Here is a 12,489-nt window from a genome sequence, read left to right on the forward strand (position 1 = left end):
GGGCACAAGGCTGGGGACAACCTGGACAGGGTGCCAATCCCCGCAGGACACGCACACCCTCACATCCTCATTCACACACTACGGGTAATTTGGGAACACCATTTAGTATAATCTGTATGTGGAACTTAGACCCTGCATTTGAGAGGCGGGAATCGAGCCGGGACCCTGGAGGTACAAGGCAACAGTGCTAGACACCATGGCGCCTATATGATGTAAATGAAAAGACAAAATTAATTTCATTTTTATTCATTACTTGATTTTTATTTGAATTCTTGACACCACTTTTGCACACATATCAGGCTGTCAAGCAGTTCCCACAGACTTTATATACATGCCACCAACTGATTAAGCTCTTCAGATGAAAGGTGGAACATCTTTAAAAACTACAAGCAAGTCCATGTGCCACTGAACATCAACTTTGGGATAACCATGACATGGATGACCGAGAATCTCCACAGGGTCATTGTAGTAACAAAAGGAATACAAAATGAAGTACCAATTCTGCCACAAAAAATGGGAGTATATTGCATCAGGAAGGATGTAAAACATGAGCCAACTTGTGTGCAGATCGGATATGTGGATTGCTGTGGCTACCCTTTGACGGGAGAAGCTAAAAGACCAACAATGACACACTATATGCTGTATGAGAGATGAAATTTTCAATGCATTCTAACTGTAGGCGACTGCAAATAAACCTGCAATATTGGGCTGTTTAATCAATGTCACTATTTTTAAATTGTGCATTTTCTATAGAGATGCATCAACAATGACTCAGATCCAGCACAAATCTAATTTGCTGGGGGAAGCAACACTGGATGTGTTTTCTTTAGCCCTCACCAGACTTTATCAAGATGAACTTTGACATGTGAAGGCTATGTTTTGTGAGATAATATCAAAAGTCTGTGGGATTTTTCTTAGTTTAGTTTAAACACGAAGGAGGTGTTCATTATTAAGTAGTGGTCACAACATACTGAAGCCTTGCATAACATACGCGATAAGGCTTGTCTATTGCTTCACTACTGTATTTCCATGTTTTAAAAAAGGTAGTGTATTTTTTTTTTTTTATTATTATTATTATTGCTCAACTCTGACATTAGGTTTTGAGATGAAAAAGCATACTATTATTAATTCTTCACAGTGTTTAAGCCTTTCCTTTATCTCTCCATGCTCTTGCTTACAGCAGGTGGGGCAACACAGGTTCAAACACAACTAGTTAATGTTCTTATCTGCAACTGGCCGCCTTCATTAAGTAAAAAAAAAAACACTTGAAAATGCTGTTTTAATTTTGGTGAAGTACAAATAGTTTGTGATGCAAGTCATTACGCAGCACAAACATAAAAATTGTGCTTTGTGTTTCACAGTTTCTTCACCTAAAGGTGGCATGGCTTAGTGGTTAGCACCTATGCTTTGCACCTTCAGGGTCTGGGTTCGATTCCCACCCCTCTGTGCATGGAGTTGTTCTCCTCTTGCTTTGTGGGTTTCTTTCCACAGTTCAAAGACTTGCTGATTTTAGACATTTAGATTTGTGTCCATTGGTTAAGGTCTTGGTGGTTGAGGAGGCCAAGCTGATATACCAATGGGTGACATCATAGGGCATAATGCATTCTATATGGATCCTGCTCTGTTGAACTGAGGAAGTCAAACAAGCTAATAAGTAGGCAAAAAACAAAGAAAATGTTTCTATTTTTGTATTGGCCGTAAAAAACAAGCACATTTGTTTTTTCCCTACTGTGGCCTCATATAAGTGTTGATAGTAGGAGACTTTAATATTCATGTAGATAATGCTAACGACGCTTTAGCCCTCGCATTTATGGACTTACTAAATTCCTTTGGGGTTAAACAAAATATAAATGGAGTAATCATACACTAGATTTAATTATATCCCATGGTATAGATGTCTCTAATATAGAGATTTTACCTCAAAGTGATATCACAGATCATCACCTCCTGATATATTCTCTACCCGTAGAACAGATTAGCTGTGTCTCCCCACGTTATCGTTTTGTTAGAAATATGAATCCGACTACTAAAGACAGATTCACCAGTAATCTGCCGGATCTGTCCCAAATTCTTATTAGACCCCTAAATGCAGACGATCTAGATGAAATGACTAGTAACATGGCCACTATTTTTACCAGTACAGTAGACACTGTTGCTCCCATCAGATTAAAAAAAGTTAGAGATAAAACACTTGCTCCTTGGTACAATAGTCATACTCGCGCCCTAAAGAGAGCAACCCGAAACCTCGAGCGAAAATGGAGAAAAATTAAATTAGAAGTTTTTCGAATTGCATTTAAAGACAGTATGTGCAGCTATAGACAGGCTCTAAAAACTGCTAGGACCGAGCATCTTAGCCAACTGACCAAAAGAAACCAAAACAATCCCAAGTTCTTATTTAGTACAGTAGCCCGCCTAACAAAACCTAAGATGCCTGCAGAGAGTACTCCACAACATTTTAGTAGTGAAGACTTTATGGACTTCTTTAATGAAAAAATCTATAGCATCAGGAAGAAAATAACAGAGGTTCAACCTCTAATAGCATCTCATGATCTAGTTCAGCCTAAAGTTTCACATTTAGTTTTTCAGTGCTTTACAGGTATAGGACAGGAAGAGCTTTATAAACTTATCACCTCAGCTAAATTAACAACGTGCCTGTTAGACCCAATCCCAACCAGATTTTTGAAAGAAGTGATGCATACAGTGGAGAGACACTTTTAAACATTATTAATTCCTCATTATATCTAGGTCACGTCCCTAAACCTTTCAAGTTGGCAGTTATTAAGCCGCTTCTTAAAAAAACTAATTTGGACGCGAATAAAATAACAAATTATAGACCGATTTCAAACCTTTCCTTTATATAAAAAATATTAGAAAAAGTAGTATCAGCTCAAATATGCACATTCTTACAGGAAAACAACATCCTTGAAGAATTTCAGTCAGGTTTCAGGCCCCATCATAGTACAGAAACTGCACTAGTTAAGATTGCAAACGACTTGTTTTTAGCTTCGGACCGAGGCTGCATCTCAATACTAGTCTTGCTTGATCTTAGTGCTGCATTCGACACTATAGATCATAATATTCTCATAGATCGCTTACAAAATCACATAGGTATTCAGGGACAGGCATTAAAATGGTTTAGATCATACCTGTCTGATCGATACCATTTTGTAGATCTAAATGGAGAACCATCTGGTGTAATGCCAGTGAAATATGGGGTCCCACAAGGGTCAGTTTTAGGACCTCTGCTGTTCTCAATATACATGCTTCCCTTGGGTAACATCATTAGAAGGCATGGGATTAGTTTCCATTGTTATGCTGATGATACCCAATTATATATCTCAACAAAACCAGACGAAATACTTAAGTTGTCTTAATTAACTGAGTGTGTCCAGGACATAAAAGATTGGATGACAAATAACTTTCTTTTACTATATTACTCATCGGCCCAAAAAACAGCACACAACAGCTTTCACAATGCAGCCTGCGTTTAGAAGGATGTACTGTTACTACCAGCTCAACAGTAAAAGACCTGGGCGTAATATAAGTAAACAGTAACTTGTCCTTTGAAAATCATATTTCCAATACCAAAAAAACAGCCTTTTTTCCATCTTAGAAATATTGCCAAACTTAGGAGCATCTTATCCGTATCTGATACAGAAAAGCTAGTTCATGCATTCATAACCTCCAGACTGGACTATTGTAATGCATTAATAGGTGGTTGTCCTGCATCCTCAATAAACAAGCTTCAGTTAGTCCAAATTGCAGCCGCCAGGGTTCTCATTAGATCCAGAAAATATGATCATATAACCCCAATATTATCATCCCTGCACTGGCTACCTGTTCAGTTTAGAATTAATTACAAAATAGTATTAGTACATACAAGGCTTTAAATGGTTTAGCTCCCACATACCTAACCAGTCTTCTGATACGCTATGATATAAGCTGTCACCCTTGGCTTGCTCCTTAGAGACATTTCATTCATTCATCTCGTTATTATCTAGACACATTTTTCTCACACATACACAATATATTATTATAATTATTTTTTTAATTATTATTATTTTTATTTATTTTTTATGAATTTCTTTTCTTTTTGTGAAGCTGCTTTGAGACAATGACCATTGTTAAAAGCGCTATATAAATGAAATTGAATTGAATTGAATTGAATAAGATGATACTCTTTCCAAGCTTGTTGCTTAGCTGTTCTCTGGTGGTTGCTGAAGATTTTCATACTCATACAATCAAATGTTCATTGTCTACTTTTACAGTAGACCACTTCTATTCAGTAAAAGAACTAGCTACTAAATGCAAATTTCTTTTGATTAAAGTTCATATAGCCAACATGGACATGAGTCCTCATATAAGTTCTTTTATTTACATATTACAAGGCACTGTTTAAGGTCCTTTTTTTGTGCATATATTCATTTGCTTGTCTGACTTCCTCAGTCTTACAAAGAAGAATCCACATGGACAACACTATGCCCCATGGTGTCTCCACTGGGTGTATCAGCTTGGTTGAGGGTGTATAAGCTCAACCACCAGGGCATTTCAAATTGTTGTATTGGCTATGCCAAGTGGTTGTACAATGGCTCTGATCAATTTCTTTTCTTTTATCAGTTTTATATTTTCTTGCCTTTCTCCCGAAGACAGCTTGTCTCCGTGTCTTCACAAAGTCTTGTCTTATCTTCATGTTGGTTTAACAGTGCTGTCTTTACAGAAAAAAACCCAGGGCACAGGACAAGATTAGACATTTAAAGTAATCAATCTAACACACCTGGGCAACAAGAAACACCTGTCAATCACATGTTCCAGGACTTTTGATCATCTGAAAAATATGTGTTCAAACAAAAGCTGTCTTGTTCTACAGTAAGTTATTTAACACATCTAGATGTAGAAATGAAAGCTAAAAAACTAATCTATTGTCACATGTTCGTCTTTTGATGTCAAACTTGAATGTCTTCGCTGTATAGCAAAAACAAAATAATGGGCCTTGCTGTTCCTCTCTGTTTGCCACAGTGGGTGTGTTTACATGGACTTTATTCATCCATTAATGATCAGGAAAACAGCCCGTATCATGTAAACAATTCAGTTGGAACAGGTTGACCCGATCCAGCTTGATCAGAGTGAGTGGCATGGTGTGAACCTTTGATCATCCTTGCAATAGTAAAATTTTAGCCATGTAAACACTTGAGCCAATCATTTCTCTTTAGTTGAGATAAATATATTCTCTGTGTTCCTGCTTGCCCTACGAAGGATGAAGCTACTTTAGTGTAGCATTTTCTTGGGGGGAAAAAAATCACTTTCTGTTTTATTTCCAGCAGTTTAAATGCTTGACAGTAGCGGAACCACTTTGAGCACACCAAACATGTTATTTAAGTGGTTAGGAACTCCGGTCCAGGATGACTACCAGGGCATACATTTAAATACATACATTTGAATGTTTTCCTTGCTCTATTACATTCACTTCAATTCAATAAAGGCTGTTAACTAGCTGATTAGTTAAAAAAAAAACAGTACCAAAGTTGAGAACCACAGCATCCATGTAAACAGTTATGTTGCAATCTGTAATCAGAATGATTTCCATTGAGATGAAAAAATAGTGTCTATGTAAACCTTTCTTCCCTTTTTTTGTTTGTTTTGATGTTCCTTGTGCATTTGGTTTATTCTTTAAAATTGAAAAACGATAAAATGAAACACGGTGAGTTGCTCAAAATTATATATGACATAAGCAAAAAAAGCAATAAGCAGAAATAAACTTTTCTGCTTTTTCTACTTATGCTCTGTGAAGTCATCATTATGGCTCCAATCTGAGGTGCTGTTATTGCTGATTTTTGAGGCTGGTACTGTAATTCTAAACTTCCCCATGAGAGCCAGTTACATCATTGAGCTTTGCAAATGCACTTAACAATACTGTTCTGGCAAGAACTATTCCACAAGAGCTGACCTTAGTGTCTTTAAATAACAACTGACTCTTGTTGTTGTTATTTCAGAGTTTTGAAATGGCCAGTATTTTTCTAGAATGTAGAAGATTTATCACAAAAATGTAATTAGAAGATGTGTCCAAACTTTTGAATGTTATTGTACATAATGTATACTTATTCTAATCATTCATTTCAAAAAGAGGAATTTAGACCTGAGCACAACATATCTTAAGAGACACTAGAATATTGCTCACAGAATGTTCAGATATTCCGGACGTCTGAAATGGTCCATAAAAACCTGAACATTTAACATCGAAGTCATCTATGAAACATATTTGTAGAGTATTTCATAACTAGAACCACCAGAAAAATTATTGATGTCTGCAATGTCACCAGATCAACACACTGACAGACTGAACATGAAGTAAAGGATCTGGATTGGACTAGAAAAAGTAATAAATCTGTCCTGTTAACTGTTCTTCTATGATGAAGTTTAAGTATTTATTTACTTATTTATTTTTACTATGTATGTTTTCCCATATTTACATATTAATTATATGTTGTTATAACTATAAAAGTAATGCAAACAGCAGTGAATTGTGGCCAGAGAATTTGGCAGATTGATGTTTAAATCTTTGGCCATATACAGTAGGTTTTCATGTACAGTATCAGCATGTAAACACTCATTAGCCACTTCCTCCCTTTAGCTCCCAAACGGTAAGCTATTGGAATCATATATGGTAATGCTGAACTCATTTTTATGTTTATGGAACTGTCTTAACTCTGGTACAACTTGTGTCCATAAAGGGATATACATCATCACAAACAGTGATCCGTTCAACTCTGGCATTTAAACAATGTTGGATTGGTATTAGCACACTCAATGTGTGCCAAGAAAACATTCCTCACACAATAACACCTCTATCGACCAGTCTGAGCTGTTGACCTGAGACAAATTGGGTCCATGGACTCATGATCTTAACGCGAAATTCTGGCTCTACCAAATGTTGGAGCAGAAATCGAGATTATTTAGACCAGATGCTGTTTTTTCCACTCTTTAGCTGCCTAGTTTTGGTGAACCCATGCCCATGGTAGCCTAGGATTCCTGTTTTTGATCGTCAGTAGAATCAAACAATTCAAACAGTCACGCAGTGATTTCAGCGATAAACACACAATGCTTGTATTTCTAACCTTTTTTACCCAGCTAGGATGGTGGTTGGACAAACAGTCTTTCAGTGGGTTCCTGCACACTAGACCTAAAAAGAATTAATTGATTGTTTATTTCCCAGCATGACAGGGTATGTGACTTTGAATGATGGTGTGTTCAAGTGCAGCAATCTCAGTTAGAATATATCCTGATGAATTGATTAGAAACTTTTAACTTTATTATCAACAATTTCATTCATTCAAAACTTTTATCTTGACCTGACATTTGTAACAGTAACAATCTTTTGGTTGTTTTAGGCGTCATTGTGCAACTAAACAGAACTCAGAACCATCTAGTCTTACAGTAAGAGTACCTTTAATTATTTTTTCATTCCACCTGTGAAAATAGGCAGGAATGTCTTTGACAGTTCATCAAGTACAAGTGAAATAGAGCAGAACTCACATGCTGTACTCTGTTCAGTTCTACCAATATCTGGAAGGCAGCACTTTTCTTTCAATTAATTTAGTTCCAGTCTCTGCAGGCTGGCTTTCGACATGAAACAAATTTGCAGTTTCATTTAGCTTTGGATTGAAATCAGCAATATCACTTTATTGTGCTTATGTATTATTCAGACTGATGTGGTTTCTCATTAAACTTTACATCTACTGTCACAACACACAGATGAAGATGCCTCACCGCCTGACATGATAATCAATATTACTGTCTTTAAACATTGCTATGTGTAACTAATTTCACACTTGTGGTGCAGATCATCTAGACATCGCCTTCCACCAATCCTTCTGAGGCTTTCGACTAGATTAAGATTTGTTAGTCTTAAGAATAAACAGGTGAAAGTATTGCAAAATTGTATCGGTTGCTCCAAATGAAAAGGCAAAAATCAGTCAGGCTGGTAAGACTCTGTAGTAAGACTGCAGTATTTGTGTAGAAATTTGTGTCCGTGTAGGAATATCTCACAAGTACAGTACTGAGTCATTTCTTGCATGTATTAATGATCTCTCATAATCTTTACATGTGTGCGCTATATAAGGTAGGATGACTAGATCAAAGCCTGTTCTCATGGAGAAAAATAAATAATTAAAAGCCTTAATTTTGCCAAAATGTGTTAAGCGAAGTGTGTTATGTTCTGATAAGACCAAAGTGTGAAAAAAAAAAGTTTTGTGCAAAAACCAGACAGCATCTCACTCAGTAGAACATGGTGATGTGGTCACTGGGGATCTAATCATGAAAGAGGGAATTGCGGATAACTTCTATTTATTTACTTTGTTTATTTCTTACTTGTTACCTTTGTATTTTACTTGAAATGTGTTAGTTTGCAAAATCACACTAAAGGTAGACATGATCTGACATGGTTTATCTTGGTTTCAAAAAAGCTGCAATTTATTTTATGTAACCATGGATGCAAACCGGGTGAAAGTGACAGATGGCTTGTCTGAAACCTGTTTTTAATAATTTCCTTCCTGGTCAAAGTATATTTGCTGTCTGCTTGAAGCGTATTTCAGGCATGCAAATTTGTAACAATAAAGACTAAACCTCTCGGGGGCAGAGGCATCCTTATCGAGCTGGACTCCATGGATCTGCTTCACTTTTAAAGCACTTCTGCTTTAATTCTTTGACAGATTATTATTATGATTTTTTTGTATCAAGTGCAGTATAATCCTTTTCACATAAACATAACATGCTATTGTACACCAGATGGTGCTACTGAGTGTTTCCTTGTTCTTTTTTGTGTAAGAGCTCCTGACAGTGCGTGAACTTTCTCATACCTCTATCTCTCACATCTCTCTTTATTCTGTGTCATATGTCTATAAAACATCCTCCGTGCTTCCCTTGCTTAGTTCTTATATGGTAATACTTTCTATGCTAACTGGACTCCTTTTGTCTAATCAGAATATGCTGATGTGCTTCCTATGGTCTGTCTGTCTCTAATACGGCTCTCATATTAATATTTCTTTGTTTTACCAGGAATACGTTAATTACCTTTGTATGTTGGGAACAAGATGTGAGTGACATAAAGAATGTGACAGAAAAACTTACTCTTAAATACTCTTGAATACTCTTGTCTATCCTTTGAATAAACTAGAGAGTGCATTTAGGCACATCATGTATGCATCTGTGATTGTCTCTCCTGGTTCAGCAAGCATGTCAAGCAGGTAAGCATGTCGAGGCGTGGCGGACACATCAAGCAAGGATTTTTTCCTTTAGTTCATTTTAAATTTAAAACTCAGTATGACAAAATGTAGATCATTAACATTGTGACCTATCATATCAAGTCAAGTATTAAGTCACACAGGTTAGTTTTGCACTATGGTCAATGTTGTATGCTTTAATTAGAACAAATCAGTTGATAAATACATTATCATGATAACCGTGCTAATGGTGAAGTTATATTAAGGGTTAGCAGGAAAATCCTGGTTTCAACTTCATGCTGAGTGTTCCCTCTTTCTTACTACATCATGGAATCCTCATTTAAATATTTTAAAAATAAGAGTTTGACAGATTTTTCTGATGCCTAAGGCGGCATGGTGGCTTAGCACTGTCGCCTTGCACCTTCAGGGTCCAGGTTCCATTCCCACCTCTGTGTGCATGGAGTTTGCATGTTCTCCCCATGCTTGGTGGGTTTCCTCCCACAGTCCAAAGACATGCAGATTAGACTAACTTGTTTTTCCAAATTGTGTGAGTGTGTGTGTACTGAGAAGGATTGGCACCCTGTCCATGGTGTACCCCACCTCGTGCCCTAAGTCTCCTGGAATAGTTTCTAGGCCGCTCGCGACCCTAAATACAGAATAAATCATGATAAATCGGGGTACTCAATCGGTGGACAGTTAAATTTGGACCGACGGCAAAACAAACATGCTAATTTAATCATAATCCAAATGGGCTCTCAATGAAGTGCACAACGCACGATATATCTTTGAGGCTTGTACTCAGTTTGGCTGCTTCATCTACAGTGGTGTGAAAAACTATTTTCCCCCTTCCTGATTTCTTATTCTTTTGCATGTTTGTCACACTTAAATGTTTCTGCTCATCAAAAACCGTTAACTATTAGTCAAAGATAACACAATTGAACACAAAATGCAGTTTTTAAATGAAGGTTTACGTTATTAAGGGAGAAAAGAAACTCCAAATCTACATGGCCCTGTGTGAAAAAGTGATTGCCCCCCTTGTTAAGAAATAACTTAACTGTGGTTTATCACACCTGAGTTCAATTTCTGTAGTCACCCCCAGGCCTGATTACTGCCACACCTGTTTCAATCAAGAAATCACTTAAATAGGAGCTACCTGACACAGAGAAGTAGACCAAAAGCACCTCAAAAGCTAGACATCATGCCAAGATCCAAAGAAATTCAGGAACAAATGAGAACAAAAGAAATTGAGATCTATCAGTCTGGTAAAGGTTATAAAGCCATTTCTAAAGCTTTAGAACTCCAGCGAACCACAGTGAGAGCCATTATCCACAAATGGCAAAAACATGGAACAGTGGTGAACCTTCCCAGGAGTGGCCAGCCGACCAAAATTACCCCAAGAGTGCAGAGACAACTCATCCGAGAGGCCACAAAAGACCCCAGGACAACATCTAAAGAACTGCGGGCCTCACTTGCCTCAATTAAGGTCAGTGTTCACGACTCCACCATAAGAAAGAGACTGGGCAAAAACGGCCTGCATGGCAGATTTCCAAGGTGCAAACCACTTTTAAGCAAAAAGAACATTAAGGCTCGTCTCAATTTTGCTAAAAAACATCTCAATGATTGCCAAGACTTTTGGGAAAACACCTTGTGGGCAGACGAGACAAAAGTTGAACTTTTTGGAAGGTGTGTGTCATGTTACATCTAGCGTAAAAGTAACACAGCATTTTAGAAAAAGAACATCATACCAACAGTAAAATATGGTGGTGGTAGTGTGATGGTCTGGGGTTGTTTTGCTGCTTCAGGACCTGGAAGGCTTGCTGTGATAGATGGAACCATGAATTCTACTGTCTACCAAAAAATCCTGAAGGAGAATGTCCGGCCATCTGTTCGTCAACTCAAGCTGAAGCGATCTTGGGTGCTGCAGCAGGACAATGACCCAAAACACACCAGCAAATCCACCTCTGAATGGCTGAAGAAAAACAAAATGAAGACTTTGGAGTGGCCTAGTCAATGTCCTGACCTGAATCCTATTGAGATGTTGTGGCATGACCTTAAAAAGGTAGTTCATGCTAGAAAACCCTCAAATAAAGCTGAATTACAACAATTCTGCAAAGATGAGTGGGCCAAAATTCCTCCAAATTGCTGTAAAAGACTCCTTGCAAGTTATCGCAAACACTTGATTGCAGTTATTGCTGCTAAGGGTGGCCCAACCAGTTATTAGGTTCAGGGGGCAATTACTTTTTCACACAGGGCCATGTAGGTTTGGATTTTTTTTCTCCCTAAGTAATAAAAACCATCATTTAAAAACTGCATTTTGTGTTTACTTGTGTTATCTTTGACTAATAGTTAAATGTGTTTGATGATCAGAAACATTTTGTGTGACAAACATGCAAAAGAATAAGAAATCAGGAAGGGGGCAAATAGTTTTTCACACCACTGTATGTCCAATTGCAGCAGCTGTAACAGCATCGTTATAGCAACGTTACCACTACTCCCCCCCTCCCTCCATCCCTCAACACTACTCGCTCGCTCACTCATGCAGCCAGATTTATTTACCGGTCACGTGTTCTGGGTCAGGCCGGTAAACAGGCAGTCTAATCACTTGCGAGCAGTGCAAATTTCGATAAGGGACTCTTTTTGCTGACAGATAGTGAAGATGGCGTGCTCAAAGCTATCCAATGATAAGAAAAGAAAAGTTGATTTTGAATTTAAGAGTGAGTGGACAGAAAAATATGCCTTCGTGCTCCACGTGAGAAGCAGAAAGCCAAACCAATGTGTTTAATCTGCAACAAGATGGTAGCAATCATCAAAAGTGGTCACCTTCTGGACAAAGATGGTTACTGCAGCAGGTGTTCCTCTCCTGCAGAAGATGGCCCTTCAAATTCTTACAATGGTTCCCTCAATGTACTGCTGTGACTCTGCCTTTTCAACTATGAACATGGTGAAAAACACATACCACAGCACCCTCAGCAATGAACATTTACATCAGTGCCTGTGCCTGGCTCTCGCACCTTTTATGTGGCATAAAGAAGGTGTTACCTTTCACACTAAAAGATCTACCATGTCATTATTTGTTTATAGTTCAAAGGTTTTGGGATTGCCTTTTTGTGTAGTTCTCTAATTGGAATTGGACTGTCACTTCTCCAGACCTTGGACTGAATAGAAATTTGGTAAGTGGATCTTTCAAATTTATATTTGAGTACCCCTGGTATAGACAATGACTGAGTAAATGTCTGATGCCCTCCTTGTTAATAAACTCACACTGGCCATGTCT

This window comes from Clarias gariepinus, chromosome 19 (assembly GCF_024256425.1).
Source record: "Clarias gariepinus isolate MV-2021 ecotype Netherlands chromosome 19, CGAR_prim_01v2, whole genome shotgun sequence".
Classification (NCBI taxonomy): domain Eukaryota; kingdom Metazoa; phylum Chordata; class Actinopteri; order Siluriformes; family Clariidae; genus Clarias; species Clarias gariepinus.